Raw genomic sequence first — 21,926 nt, 5'->3', positions numbered from 1 at the left:
ATACTCATAAACCTTTGGAGGAAGTCTCAGAGCAGCCCAAGGCCAGAAAATGGAAACGGAAACAAGCTATCTGCACATCCACTGAGGGCTCTGCACAGGGACTTGACCTTTCAGTTGAAAAACAAATAGAGCTGTATCCTGGGATGGCCCAAAAGTGAACAGGTAAGTGACTGGCCTCTTCCCCATCCCAATGCCCACTGCAGGTCTTGTCTAGCCCCAGCCCCAGCCTCTACAATAGGTTTATCAGGGGCCATTCAATATTCAGGAGTTAAAGATTGTATTTGAAGAGCAAAGCACAGAGTAAGAAAACAGGTAAGTAGAAACTGAAGCACATTCTCATTGCCAGGGGAATTCCAGGGGCCTAATTCATTCTTCCTATATACGCTGCATGTGAAAATAATGCCCAGCAAGCCTCAGGCTCACCCAGCCCCTCCAGGGTCCACATTTACTAATGCTCAAAACCAACGGCCCCCAGCACCAAAGTTTAAAGGTCTTAAACAGAACGAAATTTTATTGAGCATCTATTATGCACTAAGCACTGTGCTAGGGGCCAAGTTTACAACAACAAACAAAATAGATAATTTCTCTGTTCTCATGAATCTGTGATCTAATGGGAGAGACTAACAGGTTGACTGTTGTTCCCATATAACACGCTAAGTGCTATAAAAGGTGGGAAAGTTTCTTATGGAAACTCAAGGAGGGAAGGGAGTCTTCTCAGAGGACGTAATGTCCAAGCTGAGACCTAAAAGATGAGTGAGAGTAAAGGACATATGCAAGAAAAAGAGTTAGCTTTCACTGGGTACACAAAGGAGTCAGAAAGCCATAAAAGATACAAACCCATTTCACTTAAGAAAAGGGTATTTTCTTGTTCAGTGTCCTGTCAATCAATCCCCCTTGTGCATTACAAGGAAAATCCCAGCCTTTGACTCTAAACAGGAATTGTCCTTTACTTTGCTCATCTGGTTATTTGCAAGCCTGCAGTAAACAGTACTTAGGTGATTACATTTCTGAGTATTGGAAAGGTTTCTCCATCCCTAGAATTCTTTCTGACTTACTCATTAATGTCTTCTTAATGTACTGTTAAAACTAGATATGTGATTATTTCTTATACAAAATAAATAAACGCAAGTATATAGGAACAACAAATAGTGAGTCCTAGGATACCAGAGGCAGAATTATGAAAAATAGCAGCTAACACTTACTAAATGCTTACACTGCACTGGGCAGTTTTGCTAAGTTCCTTATGCATGCTAAGTCAATATACTCACATGACAGTGAGTTCCACTGATATCTGTATTTGATACATGGGTTTACTGAGGCACAGAGAGTTTAAGCACCTTTGCCAAGGTCATACAGCTAGCAGTGCAGAGTCAGCATTTGAACTCAGGCAGTCAGACTCCAAAGCCCATGAGATTATCTGCAATGCTACCCAGTCAGGACAAAGTGGGAACAAGATTTGCCTCACAATTTTGCCTCTGGCCAATTGTGGATTATGGGCTGGAGTTGAACTGCAAATCTTTCTACTAGATAGAAAGACCAAGCAACACAAACTATTCTGTGTTCCACCTGTTAAATCCGGAAGGCTGAAAATTCCTTAAATGTCCCTACCCCTCCACAAATGTTTTGAGCTATTGTTATTTACTTTGAGACCCACTCTATTCTTTTACAGTTTGAGCAACTTCTGGTCACTGGGGCTGTCACTGCAGGATGAATACGATTACATTAGACTCACCAGGTTCCAGACACAAGAGCTTGCTTAACCTGCTTTTCTGAGGAAAACTAAAAACACTCTTCAGTCATTCCTATGTCTTGGAGGAATTAAGTTGGCCAGTTGTACTGTGGGAAAGTCATCTTCAAATCATACGTGTACCACGTGAAACAATGACTTCAAGGAAAAGCTAAAACAAAATTTTTTTTTTCATTTAGTACAAAGTGCTCTAATTTCATCTGCCTACCCACAGGAAAATGGAGTCAGTTGATTTATTTTCTAAAGGTACCAGTTACAGGCCATATGCCATTACATGAACAAAATGCTATTCAGCTATTTCATTGAAGGAATGGGAACTATATAATTCATCTCTATCATTATTCTTCTCTTTAAAATTGAGTATCATTTTGGGGTGGCTCAGTTGGTTAAGCGTTTGACTTCAGCTCAGGTCATGACCTCATGGCTCGTGAGTTCAAGCCCCACGTTGGGCTCTGTGCTGACAGCTCAGAGCCTGAAGCCTGCTTCAGATTCTCTCTCTCCCTCTCTCCCTGCCCCTCCCCCATTCACTCTCTGTCTCTCTGCTCTTCAAAACTAAATAAACATTAAAAAAATTTTAGGGGCGGGGGAGTTCCGGAAGATGGCGGCGTAGGAGGACGCTGGGCTCACCGCGCGTCCTGCTGATCACTTAGATTCCACCTACACCTGCCTAAAGAACCCAGAAAACCGCCAGAGGATTAGCAGAACGGAGTCTCCAGAGCCAAGCGCAGACGAGAGGCCCACGGAAGAGGGTAGGAAGGGCGGCGAGGCGGTGCGTGCTCCACGGACTGGCGGGAGGGAGCCGGGGCGGAGGGGTGGCTCGCCGGCCAAGCAGAGCCCCCCAGTCGGGCTGGCAAAAGCAGAGGGGCCGGACGGACTGTGTTCCGACAGCAAGCGCGACTTAGCGTCTGGGAGGTCATAAGTTAACAGCTCTGCTCAGAAAGCGGGAAGGCTGGAGGACAAAGGGAGGGAGAGCTGCTGAGCCCCCGGACGGACGGCAGAGCTCAGCTTGGCGGGGAACAAAGGCGCTCGCCAGCGCCATCTCCCCCGCCCATCCCCCAGCCAAAATCCCAAAGAGAACCAGTTCCTGCCAGGGAACTTGCTCGCTCCGCGCAAACACCCAACTCTGTGCTTCTGCGGAGCCAAACCTCCGGCAGTGGATCTGACTCCCTCCCGCTGCCACAGGGCCCCTCCTGAAGTGGATCACCTAAGGAGAAGCGAGCTAAGCCTGCCCCTCCTGCCCCCGTGCACCTTGCCTACCCACCCCAGCTAATACGCCAGATCCCCAGCACCACAAGCCTGGCAGTGTGCAAGTAGCCCAGACGGGCCACGCCACCCCACAGTGAATCCCGCCCCTAGGAGAGGGGAAGAGAAGGCACACACCAGTCTGACTGTGGCCCCAGCGGTGGGCTGGGGGCAGACATCAGGTCGGACTGCGGCCCCGCCCACCAACTCCAGTTATACACCACAGCACGGGGGAAGTGCCCTGCAGGTCCTCACCGCTCCAGGGACTATCCAAAATGACCAAACGGAAGAATTCCCCTCAGAAGAATCTCCAGGAAATAACAACAGCTAATGAACTGATCAAAAAGGATTTAAATAATATAACAGAAAGTGATCGCTTCTCGGCCTTTTGGCTAAGATCAAGTGTATAACAGAAAGTGAATTTAGAATAATAGTCATAAAATTAATCGCTGGGCTTGAAAACAGTATACAGGACAGCAGAGAATCTCTTGCTACAGAGATCAAGGGACTAAGGAACAGTCACGAGGAGCTGAAAAACGCTTTAAACGAAATGCAAAACGGAAACCATGAGGCTCGGATTGAAGAGGCAGAGGAGAGAATAGGTGAACTAGAAGATAAAGTTATGGAGAAAGAGGAAGCTGAAAGAAAGAGAGATAAAAAAATCCAGGAGTATGAGGGGAAAATTAGAGAACTAAGTGATACACTAAAAAGAAATAATATACGCATAATTGGTATCCCAGAGGAGGAAGAGAGAGGGAAAGGTGCTGAAGGGGTACTTGAAGAAATTATAGCTGAGAACTTCCCTGAACTGGGGAAGGAAAAAGGCATTGAAATCCAAGAGGCACAGAGAACTCCCTTCAGACGTAACTAGAATCGATCTTCTGCACGACATATCATAGTGAAACTGGCAAAATACAAGGATAAAGAGAAAATTCTGAAAGCAGCAAGGGATAAACGTGCCCTCACATATAAAGGGAGACCTATAAGACTCGTGACTGATCTCTCCTTTGAAACTTGGCAGGCCAGAAAGGCTTGGCACGATATCTTCAGTGTGCTAAACAGAAAAAATATGCAGCCGAGAATCCTTTATCCAGCAAGTCTGTCATTTAGAATAGAAGGAGAGATAAAGGTCTTCCCAAACAAACAAAAACTGAAGGAATTTGTCACCACGAAACCAGCCCTACAAGAGATCCTAAGGGGGATCCTGTGAGACAAAGTACCAGAGACATCACTACAAGCATAAAACATACAGACATCACAATGACTCTAAACCCGTATCTTTCTATAATAACACTGAATGTAAATGGATTAAATGCGCCAACCAAAAGACATAGGGTATCAGAATGGATAAAAAAACAAGACCCATCTATTTGCTGTCTACAAGAGACTCATTTTAGATCTGAGGACACCTTTAGATTGAGAGTGAGGGGATGGAGAACTATTTATCATGCTACTGGAAGCCAAAAGAAAGCTGGAGTAGCCATACTTATATCAGACAAACTAGACTTTAAATTAAAGGCTGTAACAAGAGATGAAGAAGGGCATTATATAATAATTACAGGGTCTATCCATCAGGAAGACCTAACAATTATAAATGTCTATGCGCCAAATACCGGAGCCCCCAGATATATAAAACAGTTACTCATAAACATAAGCAACCTTATTGATAAGAATGTGGTCATTGCAGGGGACTTTAACACCCCACTTACAGAAATGGATAGATCATCTAGACACACAGTCAATAAAGAAACAAGGGCCCTGAATGATACATTGGATCAGATGGACTTGACAGATATATTTAGAACTCTGCATCCCAAAGCAACAGAATATACTTTCTTCTCGAGTGCACATGGAACATTCTCCAAGATAGATCATATACTGGGTCACAAAACAGCCCTTCATAAGTTTACAAGAATTGAAATTATACCATGCATACTTTCAGACCACAATGCTATGAAGCTTGAAATCAACCACAGGAAAAAGTCTGGAAAACCTCCAAAAGCATGGAGGTTAAAGAACACCCTACTAACGAATGAGTGGGTCAACCAGGCAATTAGAGAAGAAATTAAAAAATATATGGAAACAAACGAAAATGAAAATACAACAATCCAAACGCTTTGGGACGCAGCGAAGGCAGTCCTGAGAGGAAAATACATTGCAATCCAGGCCTATCTCAAGAAACAAGAAAAATCCCAAATACAAAATCTAACAGCACACCTAAAGGAAATAGAAGCAGAACAGCAAAGGCAGCCTAAACCCAGCAGAAGAAGAGAAATCATAAAGATCAGAGCAGAAATAAACAATATAGAATCTAAAAAAACTGTAGAGCAGATCAACGAAACCAAGAGTTGGTTTTTTGAAAAAATAAACAAAATTGACAAACCTCTAGCCAGGCTTCTCAAAAAGAAAAGGGAGATGACCCAAATAGATAAAATCATGAATGAAAATGGAATTATTACAACCAATCCCTCAGAGATACAAACAATTATCAGGGAATACTATAAAAAATTATATGCCAACAAATTGGACAACCTGGAAGAAATGGACAAATTCCTAAACACCCACACTCTTCCCAAACTCAATCAGGAGGAAATAGAAAGCTTGAACAGACCCATAACCAGCGAAGAAATTGAATCGGTTATCAAAAATCTCCCAACAAATAAGAGTCCAGGACCAGATGGCTTCCCAGGGGAGTTCTACCAGACGTTTAAAGCAGAGATAATACCTATCCTTCTCAAGCTATTCCAAGAAATAGAAAGGGAAGGAAAACTTCCAGACTCATTCTATGAAGCCAGTATTACTTTGATTCCTAAACCAGACAGAGACCCAGTAAAAAAAGAGAACTACAGGCCAATATCCCTGATGAATATGGATGCAAAAATTCTCAATAAGATACTAGCAAATCGAATTCAACAGCATATAAAAAGAATTATTCACCATGATCAAGTGGGATTCATTCCTGGGATGCAGGGCTGGTTCAACATTCGCAAATCGATCAACGTGATACATCACATTAACAAAAAAAAAGAGAAGAACCATATGATCCTGTCAATCGATGCAGAAAAGGCCTTTGACAAAATCCAGCACCCTTTCTTAATAAAAACCCTTGAGAAAGTCGGGATAGAAGGAACATACTTAAAGATCATAAAAGCCATTTATGAAAAGCCCACAGCTAACATCATCCTCAATGGGGAAAAACTGAGAGCTTTTTCCCTGAGATCAGGAACACGACAGGGATGCCCACTCTCACCGCTGTTGTTTAATATAGTGCTGGAAGTTCTAGCATCAGCAATCAGACAACAAAAGGAAATCAAAGGCATCCAAATTGGCAAAGATGAAGTCAAGCTTTCGCTTTTTGCAGATGACATGATATTATACATGGAAAATCCGATAGACTCCACCAAAAGTCTGCTAGAACTGATACATGAATTCAGCAAAGTTGCCGGATACAAAATCAATGTACAGAAATCAGTTGCATTCTTATACACTAACAATGAAGCAACAGAAAGACAAATAAAGACACTGATCCCATTCACAATTGCACCAAGAAGCATAAAATACCTAGGAATAAATCTAACCAAAGATGTAAAAGATCTGTATGCTGAAAACTATAGAAAGCTTATGCAGGTAATTGAAGAAGATATAAAGAAATGGAAAGACATTCCCTGCTCATGGATTGGAAGAATAAATATTGTCAAAATGTCAATACTACCCAAAGCTATCTACACATTCAATGCAATCCCAATCAAAATTGCACCAGCATTCTTCTTGAAACTAGAACAAGCAATCCTAAAATTCATATGGAACCACAAAAGGCCCCGAATAGCCAAAGTAATTTTGAAGAAGAAGACCAAAGCAGGAGGCATCACAATCCCAGACTTTAGCCTCTACTACAAAGCTGTCATCAAGACAGCATGGTATTGGCATAAAAACAGACACATAGACCAATGGAATCGAATAGAAACCCCAGAACTAGACCCACAAACGTATGGCCAACTCATTTTTGACAAAGCAGGAAAGAACATCCAATGGAAAAAAGACAGTCTCTTTAACAAATGGTGCTGGGAGAACTGGACAGCAACATGCAGAAGGTTGAAACTAGACCACTTTCTCACACCATTCACAAAAATAAACTCAAAATGGATAAAGGACCTGAATGTGAGACAGGAAACCATCAAAACCTTAGAGGAGAAAGCAGGAAAAGACCTCTCTGACCTCAGCCGTAGCAATCTCTTACTCGGCACATCCCCAAAGGCAAGGGAATTAAAAGCAAAAGTGAATTACTGGGACCTTATGAAGATAAAAAGCTTCTGCACAGCAAAGGAAACAACCAACAAAACTAAAAGGCAACCAACGGAATGGGAAAAGATATTTGCAAATGACACATCGGACAAAGGGCTAGTATCCAAAATCTATAAAGAGCTCATCAAACTCCACACCCGAAAAACAAATAACCCAGTGAAGAAATGGGCAGAAAACATGAATAGACACTTCTCTAAAGAAGACATCCGGATGGCCAACAGGCACATGAAAAGATGTTCAACGTCGCTCCTCATCAGGGAAATACAAATCAAAACCACACTCAGATACCACCTCACGCCAGTCACAGTGGCCAAAATGAAGAAATCAGGAGACTATAGATGCTGGAGAGGATGTGGAGAGACGGGAACCCTCTTGCACTGTTGGTGGGAATGCAAATTGGTGCAGCCGCTCTGGAAAGCAGTGTGGAGGTTCCTCAGAAAATTAAAAATAGACCTACCCTATGACCCAGCAATAGCACTGCTAGGAATTTATCCAAGGGATACAGGAGTACTGATGCATAGGGGCACTTGTACCCCAATGTTTATAGCAGCACTCTCAACAATCGCCAAATTATGGAAAGAGCCTAAATGTCCATCAACTGATGAATGGATAAAGAAATTGTGGTTTATATACACAATGGAATACTACGTGGCAATGAGAAAAAATGAAATATGGCCTTTTGTAGCAACGTGGATGGAACTGGAGAGTGTGATGCTAAGTGAAATAAGCCATACAGAGAAAGACAGATACCATATGGTTTCACTCTTATGTGGATCCTGAGAAACGTAGCAGAAACCCATGGGGGAGGGGAAGGGGAAAAAAAAAAAAAAGAGGTTAGAGTGGGAGAGAGCCAAAGCATAAGAGACTGTTAAAAGCTGAGAACAAACTGAGGGTTGATGGGGGGTGGGAGGGAGGGCAGGGTGGGTGATGGGTATTGAGGAGGGCACCTTTTGGGATGAGCACTGGGTGTTGTATGGAAACCAATTTGACAGTAAATTTCATATATTAAAAAATAAAAAATAAATAAAAAAATAAAAAAATAAAAATTTTAGGGGCATCTGGGTGGCTCAGTCGGTTGAACATCCGACTTTGGCTTGGGTCATAATCTCACGTTCATGGGTTCAAGCCCCATGTCAGGTTCTGTGCTGACAGCTCAGAGCCTGGAGCTTGCTTTGGATTCTGTGTCTCCCTCTCTCTCTGCCCCTCCCCTGCTTGCATTCTGTCTCTCTCTTACTCTCAAAAAATAAAACATCAAAAAAATTTTTTTAACTTAAAAAAATTGAATATCATTTTATTTTGTTTTTTTGTAAGTGTATTCTTTAATCCCTATCACCTACTTCACCCATCTGAGTTTCATTTTATTAATTAAAAAAAAGGAATTTGGGGGGAAAGATTTTAAGAATACTTATCAGTTTGTTTTTGACTGCAACAGATACCCCCTCTTTTTTGTTCAGAAAGTTGCTGAACAAGGGACACCTGGGTGGCTCAGTCAGGTGGGCGTCCGACTTCGGCTCAGGTCATGATCTTACAGTTCATGGGTTCAAGCCCCCTGTCAGGCTCTGTCATGATCTTACAGTTCATGGGTTCAAGCCCCCTGTCAGGCTCTGCACTGACAGCTCAGAGCCTGGAGCCTGCTTCCGATTCTGTGTCTCCTTCTCTCTCTGCCCCTCCCCCACTCACACTGTGTCTCTCTCTATTGCTCAAAGATAAGTAAATGTAAAAAAAAACTTTTTTTTTAAAGAAAGTTGCTGAACAAAAGAGAAACAGAGCCTTCCCTGGCTGATCTAGCTTTATGGATTAACTTGGGGCCCCTATGAGTCTTTATTCTTTTCTGCTTATTCAGCTAGGAGTATCTATTGCTGTCATAATCGTGCTTTTCAAAATAGTAGTTATCAAAAGAAACCAAAAACAGCCTGACCAACTCTTTTGTGTCGAGGGGTCAACAGTTCCCAGAACATCATTTCTATTTTCCCCAAATTAATCAAAGCTGGATGAGAAGCCTGAGTGAAGAATTACATAAACAGTGCTTGTTTAAGATAAGCTAACCTGAAATAACTCCTGCAGAACTTCACAGTAGAGATAAGCAGCTCTGAAGGCTGGTAGGGAAGACGGCAGTCACCCATTATCAATTGGTTTGATAACTGATAGACAAAAAAAAAAAAAAAACCCACACACACACACACACACACACAAAACACTGAACAGGAAGAAAACATTAATAACCTAGGGGGTAGGGGTGGTTCTAGAAATTGATTTCAACAATTTCAAAACGCAGTTTTTTTGTTGTTAATTTGAAGACATTTTATTAAGATCAAAAGCTTCTCATTACATTTATTTATAATGCCTTACTAGTCAAAAAGGAACCAAATAATAAACATCTGTATCTTTAGGGATCTTTTAACAACAGTTGAAAACAGTTTTGTGAATCTGAGAAGTTTAGGTGTGTCCACTTTTAATTATTGTAATTTAGATGCCTGCAAATATACAATACCAAGAATATCATCCTTAAAAATATGAATAACTGGGGGCACCTGGGTGGCTCAGTCGGTTGAGTGTCCGACTTCGGCTTAGGTGATGATCTCACGGTTGGTGAGTTCCAGTCCTTCGTCGGGCTCTGTGCTGACAGCTCAGAGCCTGGAGCCTGCTTTGGATTCTGTGTCTCCCTCTCCCTCTCTCTCTCTGCCCCTCCCCTGCTCATGCTCTGTCTCTCTCTGTCTCAAAATAAATAAAACATTAAAAAAAATTTTTTTTACTATGAATAACTGTCACACTGGTTAGTACAATCCTGTTTAAAAATTCACATCTCAATTCTTTTTATTTTTTAACTAATTCTAATTTACAAATCATAGAAGTGTAGAACTTCCTTCTTGCTCTTAGATTTTTTTAATATATTGACCTACGAAAATTAAGCATTCCCTCCTGTGAAATGTTGACTGATACTCCATCTTGGAAATAAGATGCTAATGGAATAGTACAATGAGGAGCGGATACCCCAATTTTAAACAAAGACCACACCATATTTATGAATGAACACCACTTTCTAAAAGAAACAACCCACATGTAAACAAAGACCACACCATATTTATGAATGAACACCACTTTCTAAAAGAAACAACCCAACGCCCACAATAAGAAAAAAAAAAATTCCTGGCAGTCCATTTACACAGACCTGATAGCAAGAATTTAAGTATTTAACTACAGAATGAGTATTCTAAAGAAAGAAATAATCTATGTGTATAAAGATCACTGGTGCTTGTATTCTGATTTTAAATATTGGACATTAAGCTAAACATTTGGAGTTCGTTTGTCAGGAGTTTTATTTCCAGCTACCAGATAGGTTCATGTAACGAGTATTTCCTTTCTGAGTATCAGGTATTTATTTCTATAAAGGGATCTTACCTGCTTGAATGGAAGACACAGATAGAATTGCTACAGTCCCAGATATGTGTATCTATTTGCTTTTAAAGTGGCACAGTTTCTCTTGCCTATTTTTCTTTGCAAGCAATTAAACCTATTTGAGATCATTCTACAGCTCCAAAATTTCAAAGATGCAACTGTATCACACCAAAAAGCAGTTGAATTGAAGTGCCTCATTATTCAGGGACAAGGGGTCAAATTCATTCAGGCAATGAACAACTAATTCTGACTGGATTTAACTGTTTATGGCTCAGTATATTTTCTTTTTTAAAGAGCTGGCTTTCTTTGAAACCAATTCGGTCTTTTTCTCCCCCAAACCATTTTCATGGGTAGACGTAATTTTCAACACAAAAGCCAGCAAAAACTGTATACATACAAGACCTCTTCATTTCAAGTTAGTACTGACCTACATTAAACATTGATTCTCCTATTTAGGTAAAATTCCTGGATTGCTGTGAAGAAATCTCATTCACCGTAACCTCCTTTAAGAACAAGGACAGGTTCAGGGATGCCTGGGTGGCTCAGTTGCTTAGGTGTCCAACTGTGGCTCAGGTCATGATCTCACAGTTGGTGAGTTTGAGCCCCGCATCGGGCCCTGTGCTGACAGCTCAGAGCCTGGAGCCTGCTTTGGATTCTGTGTCTCCCTCTCTCTCTCTCTGCCCCTCCCCCACTTGTGCTCTGTCTCTCAAAAATAAAATAAATATAAAACATTTTTTTAAATAAAAAAAGAATGAGGACAGATTTTGCACACTGATTTAAATCAGGAAATAATTTTGTTGGAGGTTTAAAGATGCTTTTGAAGAATACAGGTGGAATTGCACATGAGGCTCCTACAAAAATAAATGTTGGTAAAATCTTGACTCTATTCCTTAGTAATCAAAGAGCAGAAGAGAAGTTATTATGGGAAATCTTGTTCAGAAAACAATCAGAGATCAAACTCCACTGTCAAAGAGTTATTTTTTTAATAGTTAAAACATGACTCACACAAATATAGAACAAACACATGTTAACTCATATTCAACTCGTGGATGAGGGAGCCAACACAATGGAAGCATTTGGGGACCTGGTATATATACAAATTTGTAAAAGAGAATGCAGGAATAAAACTGCTAGGTTAAATACAATATTGGTTGATGTCCTACAGGACAATGAAAAACATCTTTGGGGTTATTTTTTCTACCAGACATAACACTACAAATCAACATGTAACCTCACAGAGTCTGGGCCTTGTTGGTGGTAAATAGTATACCAAACAAAAGGTATTTTTCCTTGAATAATTATATAATCCTTGGTGGCCTTTTAAACATTTCCCCAAATGTGATATCGATAGAACATCCTGTCCTCTTTTGCCCTTATTTTCAAGTTTGGGATTGTTTTTCTTGACACCTCTAAAATTGTGCTTAAAACAAATAAAAATGTACTACACAAAGGGGTGCCTGGGTGGCCCAGTCAGTTAAGCGTCCAACTTCAGCTCAAGTCATGGATTTCACGGTTCCTGAGTTCAAGCCCCACATCGGGCTCTTTGCTGTCAGCATACAGCCAGCCCGCTTTGGATCCACCACTCCCCCCACCCACCCCCCGGCCCCAGTCTCTCTCTCAAAAATAAATAAACATTTTTTTAAAATGTACTATATGAAGAGCCATTACTGAAAAAGCAATTCCCAAATCTGGGAACCTGAAATTTCTGGAAATTAACTTTGTAACTTCTCACCCCTGATTTGCAACAATGATTCTTTAACTCAGGAGCCCCTGTGATTGCCTCCTTTTGTTCTCTCCCTCTCCTAGAAAAAAACCTGCAAGGTTACCCACAAAGCCATCAAGGTTCTCTTCTCTGCACACTGGCACAACAGCTTTCCTATTTTTGGAAAAAGTACCACACTTTGCCATACTAGCATCCAACAACCTTTACCTGAGAGAAAAACACTTCTTTTTAACCTAACTTAAACATAAGAGCTGGTCAACCCTCTTGGCTTTTTCATCTGCTAGTGACTACTGGAAAGACAAGACTATTCTCCAAACAAAATGATCACTGTACCTTCAACTTCCTCCTATTTCCCAATTCCCAATTCTCTTCTAGGTGCCTTTGAAATATTCCTGGGCCTGATAGGTTAAAATGCTCTCCTAAAACTCCAACAAACATTGACCCTGGGGCCAAGTGTTCCCACAGATACTGAAAGAAATGAGGTTACATTTTTCCTTTGCCTATTCTGGCCTCCCGTCAGGGTAAAAGATTAGATTTTAGCAGTAAACAGACATGCAAGGCGCAAAGGCTCAGGAGAGAATGTAAATGAAAAATAAGTAGTTGCAAAAAACAAGTGCTCTGGGCTAAGGATTTGTCATTTGTTAAATGTGTTGGATTTGTTTGTGTGTTTTCATGATGCTTCTGATCCCCGGCAGGAACCCATCACACCACACTAGGAAGCTAGAGGCCCCCGCCTGCGGCACAAACTCACAAATGCATCCCACAAAGACCAAACTCGAAGGGAAGGTCTAGAATGTAAATGTCTCATTAGCCTGGGCCTGGGCTCACTGCCCAGCTCCGAATGGGTTCCCAGTGACTTCTTTTAGGCACCGGGCCAGGACTTATTTTTATGTTAGATCTTGAAGGAATTTATTCAGTTCCCACAAACCCTGTGGTACTGTGAAAACTTGAGATTCATCAGTGCAGACTCCAAAAGAAGTATGAGCAGGAGAGTGGCCAGAAAGAGAGAGAAAGACAAAATGCCAAAAACACACTTAACGAGGTAGAGAGTGGTGCTCCTTTTGGTCAGAACAATCCAAGTTTTGATCTGCCAGTCAATCTCTGGAGCTAATTCCCACACCAGCTTGAAATAATTAGCTACCCCAGCCCTCCAGAGGAAAACCTCCAGTATAGAAAGAGGGCTTTGAAGGGGCAGAGGGCCATGGACAGGGAACTTACATTGGGTGATCACTCACCACATTCCCAGCCCCACACCTGGTGCTTCAGTTAATTTAGTCTCCAAAACATCCCCATGAAGAAGGACAAGAAACAAGAATGCTGTCGCTAATGTGCCATCTCTTTTCAACTTCTGGCCAGACTTGAGTTGAACACCAAGGACCAAGTTCATGGTCATACTACCCCCCAGGGGAAGGCTGACGGGTTAGCTGGAGAGCAGTAGCCAGACCTCTTGGGTCAGCAGGCAGGAAGCCTCTGCACAGGAGGAAAGAGCACACGACAGGGAGCCCAGAGCCATGGGTGATTTTAAAGCAGAAAGGAAGTTATGTTTTTCCACACATGCTAACAAAACTCTCACCTGTGAACCTAACAAGCCAGGGCTATTGACAGAAGCAATGCATTTAGAGCCCTTTTTACTGCTCTCCATTCCCGATGGAAGTGATGACCTTCAACATTTACCCATTCATTCATCTATCCAAGATGTTTCTTGAGAGGCTGCTTAGCTATTCCTAAACTTGGTAAGCGTCCCTTATACGCTCACAAAGTGAGGATATTAACCCTTTGCACGTATCTGCTTTGCACTAGATATCATTGTAGGACCCAAGTGTCAGTGAACAAGACAGCACCAATGACAAAAAGATTCACTTGTCTTCATTATTAAAGTAGTATTTGCTTATTAGAGAAAAATTACAAAAGGGAGAGAAACTGAAGGGAGGTATCACCTGAATCCTCCCAACCAATCCCAATTTTATGGGCTACATATATAATATTACATATAAAATATATAGTATATTAATATGTATTACCAATGTTATATTCTCCCTTTCTATTTTCAGTGTATATGAATTCATACTATTTGTCCTAAAATGATACTATACTGTACATAATACCGTGTCATAACCGTTTTCACTAGCCATATTATTGGCCATATTTCTATATGTTACAGTCTGATTAGAGGCTAATTTCTACATTTCAAAAGTAGGACTAGGAGTGGGGTTTTTGGGGGTTTGTTTGTTTGTTTTACAAACTATAACCAGTGGTCTAGACTCAATACATCATGAGGAAAACAAAAAGGACACTAGATGGACACCCAAGTCATCCTCACCCACAGTTGCTACCTGGGGGAGGAAGTGCTCCCAGTGACCATAGGGAGGCAGGTGGGCAGTGTCCTGGTAGCTGCACGGCACCGGCAGCCCTAGTTCATAGCCCTGGGTTCTGCTGGGCCAGGCAGGGGAGGGACAGCAGTTCCGTCAGTGGGTGTAACAACAACACACAGTCCAGAATGCTTGACCCTTGCATCAGGCTCCCCGGGGAGGGAGGCCAAAGCTGACCTGGGTGTGGTCAGGACTTTTATGGAGAACAGCAGGGCCAGTGAGGGACACCTGGCCCATGCATAAGTAACCTACAATTTCTTCCTCATTATGTATTACTAAGCGCCAATCATGTTCTTATTATTCAACTTAGCATTTGCCTAAATTCAACCTGTTGCACTTTGGAAAAACTGTAAAACTTACGGTCTAAGTCTTTAATAGTTTAAGAGAAGTCTGATGTCCAAGGAAAGAAAAGCTCCTTTCAAGATGGGATTTGCCTGTGAGCACCAGGCCCCACACAAAGGGGAATTATTCCTCCAGGTGCCAAACACGCATCATTTTTAATGTCTATCTTTTATTCCATTGTATCAGCATATCAAAGTTTATTTTATCAATCATCTTTTTTTGAAGAAAATGTTTTATCTTCCAGTGTTTTACTACAACATTCCTGCAATGAACATCTGCTTGCTAAATATTTGTTCACTTGCTTTATTATGGCCTTATGATAAATTCTTCTAAGTAGAATTGTCAACTCAAAAGGTAGATACAATTTTGACTTTTGCACTGAAATCACAAAATTTTTCCCTCAGAGAAGTTTTGCCAATCTTTATTCTCACTAGCCTTGTGTGGAGGTATTTACTTCCCAATAACTTTTTCTACATTTAGTAATACCATAAAATAAAATTGTTAATTTGATATATGAAAAATAATTTTACTGTTTTCCTTTGTATTCCTTTATTACTAATGAGGTTGAATGCTTGTTTGCTATTCACGTCTTTTGTGGATTAGCTATTCATACACTTTGTAAGTGTTCTTTATACAGTAAGGATATTAACCCTTTGCATGAATCTACTTTACAAACAATGAGTTTTCATAACTTACATACTGCATATGTATGGTTTTTGTCCTGCCATGTAAGTCATTTAAGTGATTCCTTTCTTCCCTCATTGGCTGCATTTATGACTTTCCTAAACAGATTTCTAAAAGACCCTATCATTTTGAAAAAGCTGAGTATATAATCCACAACACAGAGGAGTCACAGGGTGGCAACAAGCAATCTTTTTCAATTTTTCATATTTTAGTCTCATGTTTTTCACTTGTTTGACTACAGTGGAAATAAGATATTTTACAGTGTATTCAGTATTCCTCCTGTGGGTATATTTACAAATATACATAAGTATGTAAGTAAACATATACAATATACAATATATATATAATAGAAACCAAACTTTTATAAAACAATACTATTCTTAATACCACCTTGTTTACTGCTCTTTTTTCTTTTTTTCTTGGGCTAGCTGAGACCTAATTAAATTGAGTCCATGAACCATTAATAAGATCCAAGCCACAAATGGAGAAACACTATAATAATTGAAGATGCTCTGGTTCTAGGAAGAGATATAGGCATGAGTCTTCCCCTATAAGACTCATTCTTATATTTTTTGGAGTCCAATTAATTAACAGTAATGATTATTATCAAAGCATTCTTGAGTGCTTACTATGTGCTTATTAAGTGTTTTACATACAAACCCTCCCAACTTTTCAATAAGGTAAGGATTGTTATTGTACCCATTTGACAGATACGGAAACTGAGGAAGAGAGATTAAGAAATTTGTGCAAGTTCATATGGCTAGTGCATGATAGAACCAAATTTTGAAATAAGCAGCCCAATTCTAGAAACTCTTGTTTTCAATTCCTGTGGACTTCCGCTCACTCTCCTTCAGCTGGATGTGAGAAGGTAGATTCTTAAAGGTAGAAGAAAACTACTTGCAAAGTTTAGCAGCAAAACTTCAGAAACTTTTGATGGTTCTCATAAGACACTGGGAGAGAGAAAACTTGATGGTTCTAATTGGCCCAAAGACACTGACAGAAGGAGACTGGGGAAAAGTGAGAGGACAGCCAGTTTCCACGAACAGAGTAGCTGTGGACAGTGTGTAGAAAGCCTGTTGTGTTTCCAAATCTTTTCTCTCCCTGCCCAAGAAAGAGCAGGTAGAAGAAACGCGAAGCCCATATAAACCAAGTGCAGAGGGACTATTAGAACATCAGGGCTGGTTTATCTGTCAGACACTAGAGAGAAATCTGAACTGAAACTCCATCCTAAACACACATATGCAGATTCTGTCTATGCTCTTTCTTAAAAACACAGAGTCTATAATCTTTATTGGAATGTGTAGGCCAGGGTAGAGGGAAAGGGAGTTCAAGTCTGAATTCGCAAATAAAAACAGCAACAAAATCTACTCCGTGAAAAACGTGTTCCTTCCGATGCTAATTGAGGCATCAACACCTTGCTGCCCTAGCCTTCACAGAGTCCAGAATTTGGGTTTTCCTAGGTCCCCCACCACAATCCTCTTTTTCTTTCCTTTGACCCTTTACTATTTGTGCTTAAGTCCAAGACTGAGCTTGTTCTACTGAGAAGGGGGATTTGGTTTAGTGGCAAAAGAGCATCGAGGAAGTGGCAGGGAGCCCTCATCATGCAAGTCTTTAAAAACGGACTCCGTGATTCAAGCCAGCATTTAATAACAGCACAACCAGGAAGTCCTTTTTTTAGATCTAATCTGCACTCATCTTGCTGCAATTTCTAAATAAGCTTTGGCCTCCCACTTCAGCCCCAGAGTGCTGGATGCCCAGGGAACATTCAAAACAGTAATTGAGTGCACACCAAGCCCAGGAGAGTTCGTTAATTTGCATACAATGCATCGAGATCCTCAGATAAAAGATGCCCCGTTTGTAGGAAGCCTCGCTAATTTTTTTCTCATAGATTAGTCCCATAAGCAAACTCCTGCTAATAGTAATTGGAGAGACTTCATTACGAAAGAATTCCTATTCAGAAAAGAAAAAATCCAGCTCATTTACTTATTTTATTGTTGGACAGACGTGTACAATGGATTTTTATCTAAAAACTCAGGGCACTGAGCTCCTGCTGAGATAAAGTAGGAACAATGCTGAGATAAATTAGGAGCAACGCTTTCAAATCCTCTGCACCGGAGGAAAATGTGCTCCAGCTTCCCAGGTGCTGGTCAGAGGTGGGCGGACTGGGTTTGTAGTTGCATATTAACTCCCTGACCTCCGCTAGATAGCCAGGTGACAGCTGCAGTGAGGTTTCTTTGAAGTGTGACATTCTTGCGGCACTTCAAAGGGCCCTGGCCTCTGAGGTAGGTATGTTTGCCTACCACACCTGGTACCTGCCAACCCACCGTAGCAGCTGGCCCACAAGAAGCTCCTAAGAACCAGCCCGGGAGCTCTCTAATCAAGTACATCTAAAAGGGCACCAGATAGAACTGGGCCCTGAGACCAGTCAAAAGCTTTGAGCCCTGTCCTTTCCCCAGGAAAAAAAAAAAAATATCTCCTCCACCCAGGTCAGGTCTTCACAGCTCAGAAAGCAGCCAAGTATGGAATTCTGACTGGAAAATGTTCTTTGTGGAAAGCGAACCTTATTCACCCAGAGAAGAGGTCTGAGCAGGGAGGCTTAAGTTAAAAATGAAAAGTGAGCAGAATGTTAAGGCTGTAAACCACTGGGAAAGGTAGGTGTGAAACAACCACAGCGACGGAAGACGACTGGCCAAAAGGAGGACACAGAGGTCAGATCTAGAAGAGAAAAATAACCCTGGCTTCAATACAGGTGGATTAAAAGGCACCGAGCACATACACTATGCCTCACTCCCCTGCCAGTCACCTGAAGCGGTCACCTCTCTGTGGCCCTGCTGAGTAACAGGAATTACCGGGTCCCTACTCTGAACGGACCGGTGTTATGAAGGTGACGGAACACAATAGTCCTCAAAGAATTTACAGTCTGGTGGAGATCAGCAGCTGTAGACATCCTTGCCAGGCATTCAGCCTCTAAGAACAGACACGTTGGGCTTGAATCGGAGCCGTTCTATTTGCTCAACTGAGAGACACTGGCCAAATGGCCTTGACTTCCTGTCTCAGTTCCACCCTCGGAGAGTAGTTGTGAGGATCAAAGGAGCAAAGGCACTACAAAGACTGGCATTCAGCAACAGCTTGACATGTAATAGTCGATATTATTTCCGCTATTGCAGGGGAGAAGGTAAGAAGGCGGGCTGTGGTCCCACAAAAGCTGCCCTATCCAGCTTACAGTTCACATCGATTGGTAAAGGGCGGTACACTAATATCTCCTCATCCACAGGGGATACGTTCCCAGATTCCCTGTTCCCTGCTGGACGGCTGAAACCACAGATGGTACCGAACCCTACACACTATGTTTATCCTAGATGTACTCTAAATTAGGCACAGTAAGAGATTAAGAGCAATAATTAATAAATAAAACAATTATAGTGTAATAAAAGGTATCTGAATAAGGTCCCTCCCTCTCTTTTCCTCTCTCTGTCTCAATATCTTATTATACTGTACTTACCTTTCTTCTCAAAATATGAGATGCTAAAATGCCCATATGAGAGGAGCCTGGGTGGCTCAGTCATTGAGAATCCGACTTTGGCTCAGGTCATGATCTCGTGGTTCCTGGGTTTGAGCCCCGCGTTGGGCTCTGTGCTGACAGCTCAAAGCCTGCAGCCTGCTTTAGATTCTGTGACCCCCCCACCCCACCCCGCTCTCTCTGCCCCTCCCCTGCTCACGCTCTGTCTCTCTCACTCAAAAATGAATAAAACATTTTAAAAAAATTTTTTAATAAATAAAATGCCCATATGATGAGGTACAGCCGGTGAACGACCGAGGCATTGCGACATAGCGTTAGGCTGCTATTGAGCTTCTGGTGATTCGTCAGAAGGACCATCAGCTTCCAGCCTGTAGGTAATGGACACGTTGGAAAGCGAAACTGCGGATAAGGGAGAACTACTAGATCTGCACTCACGACTCCCTTGTTTATTGGCGGGGGAAGGGGGAAGGGCCTACACCAACCAGCTGCTTGTGGTCAAGCCGAAAATGCTGCGAACGTGCGTTAACAGGAGTCCCCCATGTAATTTTCCTACTGCATCCGGCCTAGAGGCCGGTGCTGCAGACCCCACCCTGGCGAGGCACAGCAGAGGGTTAGGGAGGAGTGCGCGTACTAATCCCAGCCCACTACATACACAGTGCTCAGCCCCTGTGCTCGTGACAATTCGAGGAGATCGTAAATGTGACGCTTTTAGCAGACAGAGTAACTGGCATATATTAAGGCCTCCATGTCTGTAGCTCTTATTAAGATACAGGCATGGCCCCTGGAACAGCAAATGCTTATTTTTCATCAACGTATCTATGCCTAACACTGAACTAGCCCATCCACATAATGAAAGATAACTTGTGGATGAGAGAAGACAAAAGCAGACAGGGCCATGCTTAGCTTTGCATCCTTATGTGTATTACTGAGTACTAGAAAGAGCATTGCTTTGGAATTCAAATATACTGAGTTTGAATCCTGACTTGACAACATGCTAACCAAGTTACTTAGCCTCTGTCTGTCTCAGTTTTCCCACCTATAAAATGGAAAGAAGGATTGTAAAAATCAGACATAATGTATATGAAATATCCGGCCCAATGCCTGGCGTACCCTGGCTAATAACATACATTGATGGCACCAACTTTCTCTATTGGTTCTTGTTTATACTTTTATAGATTCCGTTTTAGCAAGTGCTTTGTAAATTGCAAAGTCCATGAATATTGGCTGTAAAAGTAGCATAGGATCACTTGCCAGCAAACATCATAGTTTTTCGCCAGAAAGAGTGAGTGCACATAAGTGTTAGAAAACCCAATGTGTCAGCTTATCAGTCATGCTTCCCATAGGTAACATCACAAGTAAGTTCCACCCCTGCCAGAATGGAAAAATAGAAGAAATTTAATTAACACACACGCTTCCCTTTTTCCCACTATCTTACCCCATGACTTTCTTTGTCTCTATTACCAACCAGGCAATGCCTTCCAGGCCTTTCACACACACACACACACACGCACGCACGCACGCACATACGCACACACACACCTGCATCCTTGGATCTAGTCCCCCTCTTCTATACATAGATGGTCATATTAGGCCCACTGTGGTGGAAATGGCCTGAACTTTGAGGCTAGACACATCACTGACTTCCTAAAGACCAGTCTCCCTTTCAAACTGAGCCAGTTTTACTAAGACCCACTCCGGCCCATTCTACCTTCTTTCCCAAGACCAAAGCATGCACGGTCTCTCACCTAAACCTCTTAAAACACTCCAGACTCCACAGCACTGCAGTTTTCCTCTGTCCATTCTCTTGGTGGCTGCCACAGGAATCTATACCTGGTATTTAACTGCCTCCCCCGTGGAAAAACAACCCCATGCTGGGACTATGAATGCAATTAATATTATTGCTTCTGCTACCACTGTAATGAAAGCTCATCTTTATTAAAGCACCGTGCTAAGGGTCATTGATACAATAGATTTCTATTACTTTCAACTGTACAGTTAGTGTTATTTTTCCAACTTTGCAAATAAGAAAACTGACACGGAGTTTGGGTAGCCTGCCCAAGGCCATAAAGCTAAAATATAACAGCTCTGGCATTTCAAGCAGATTATTCATTCATATATCCATCTATTCGTTCCCTCAACATTAGACAAATAGTTATTGAGTATGTACTCTGCCAGGAATAGAGCCAGGTGTATCACCAAAGGTGATGCCATCCCTGCCCTATAGGGATTTGTCTTCCGTCTGACACCAAATCCTGTTCCTTAACCACTAAATGTATTGCCTCCCAAAGAAGAGACTAAAGAATTGTCCTGTTACAGTATAGTTTACCCTAATCTGACTAACCTGGAGACTATAGCCTGATGTTCCAAATCACCACTCTTCACAAGCAAAAGGAAGAACTTCTACCAAGTTCTGGGATATTTACACCATATTCTTGATGTGCCTCCCTAGAAGGCTGAGACCTCTACATTCAAGCTCTGCACAATTTGAATACAGCACTAGAAGTGAACATCGATAAATGTGGTCATTCACAGTTGACTACCCTCCTTTTCCAGCACAAGGGTCCATCCTGCCTGATGGAAGGCATTTCTAACAGATACTTC

General features: G+C 41.8%; 1 long non-coding RNA gene and 1 pseudogene across 1 annotated transcript in view; one reads left to right on the top strand and one right to left on the bottom strand.

Annotated features, from left to right (window-relative positions):
- LOC131519200 (uncharacterized) overlaps positions 1–19,467 on the bottom strand; it is a 53,589-nt gene extending 34,122 nt beyond the window's left edge. Inside the window, exon 1 of the long non-coding RNA XR_009265524.1 lies at positions 19,308–19,467. This is a non-coding gene — a long non-coding RNA (uncharacterized LOC131519200). The remainder of the gene's footprint in view (positions 1–19,307) is intronic.
- Positions 3,362–3,479, top strand: LOC131484098 (U2 spliceosomal RNA; annotated as a pseudogene).
- Positions 19,468–21,926: the final 2,459 nt, after the last annotated feature.

This window comes from Neofelis nebulosa, chromosome 8 (assembly GCF_028018385.1).
Source record: "Neofelis nebulosa isolate mNeoNeb1 chromosome 8, mNeoNeb1.pri, whole genome shotgun sequence".
Classification (NCBI taxonomy): Eukaryota; Metazoa; Chordata; class Mammalia; order Carnivora; family Felidae; genus Neofelis; species Neofelis nebulosa.
This window is presented reverse-complemented; position numbering and strand designations above follow the sequence as displayed.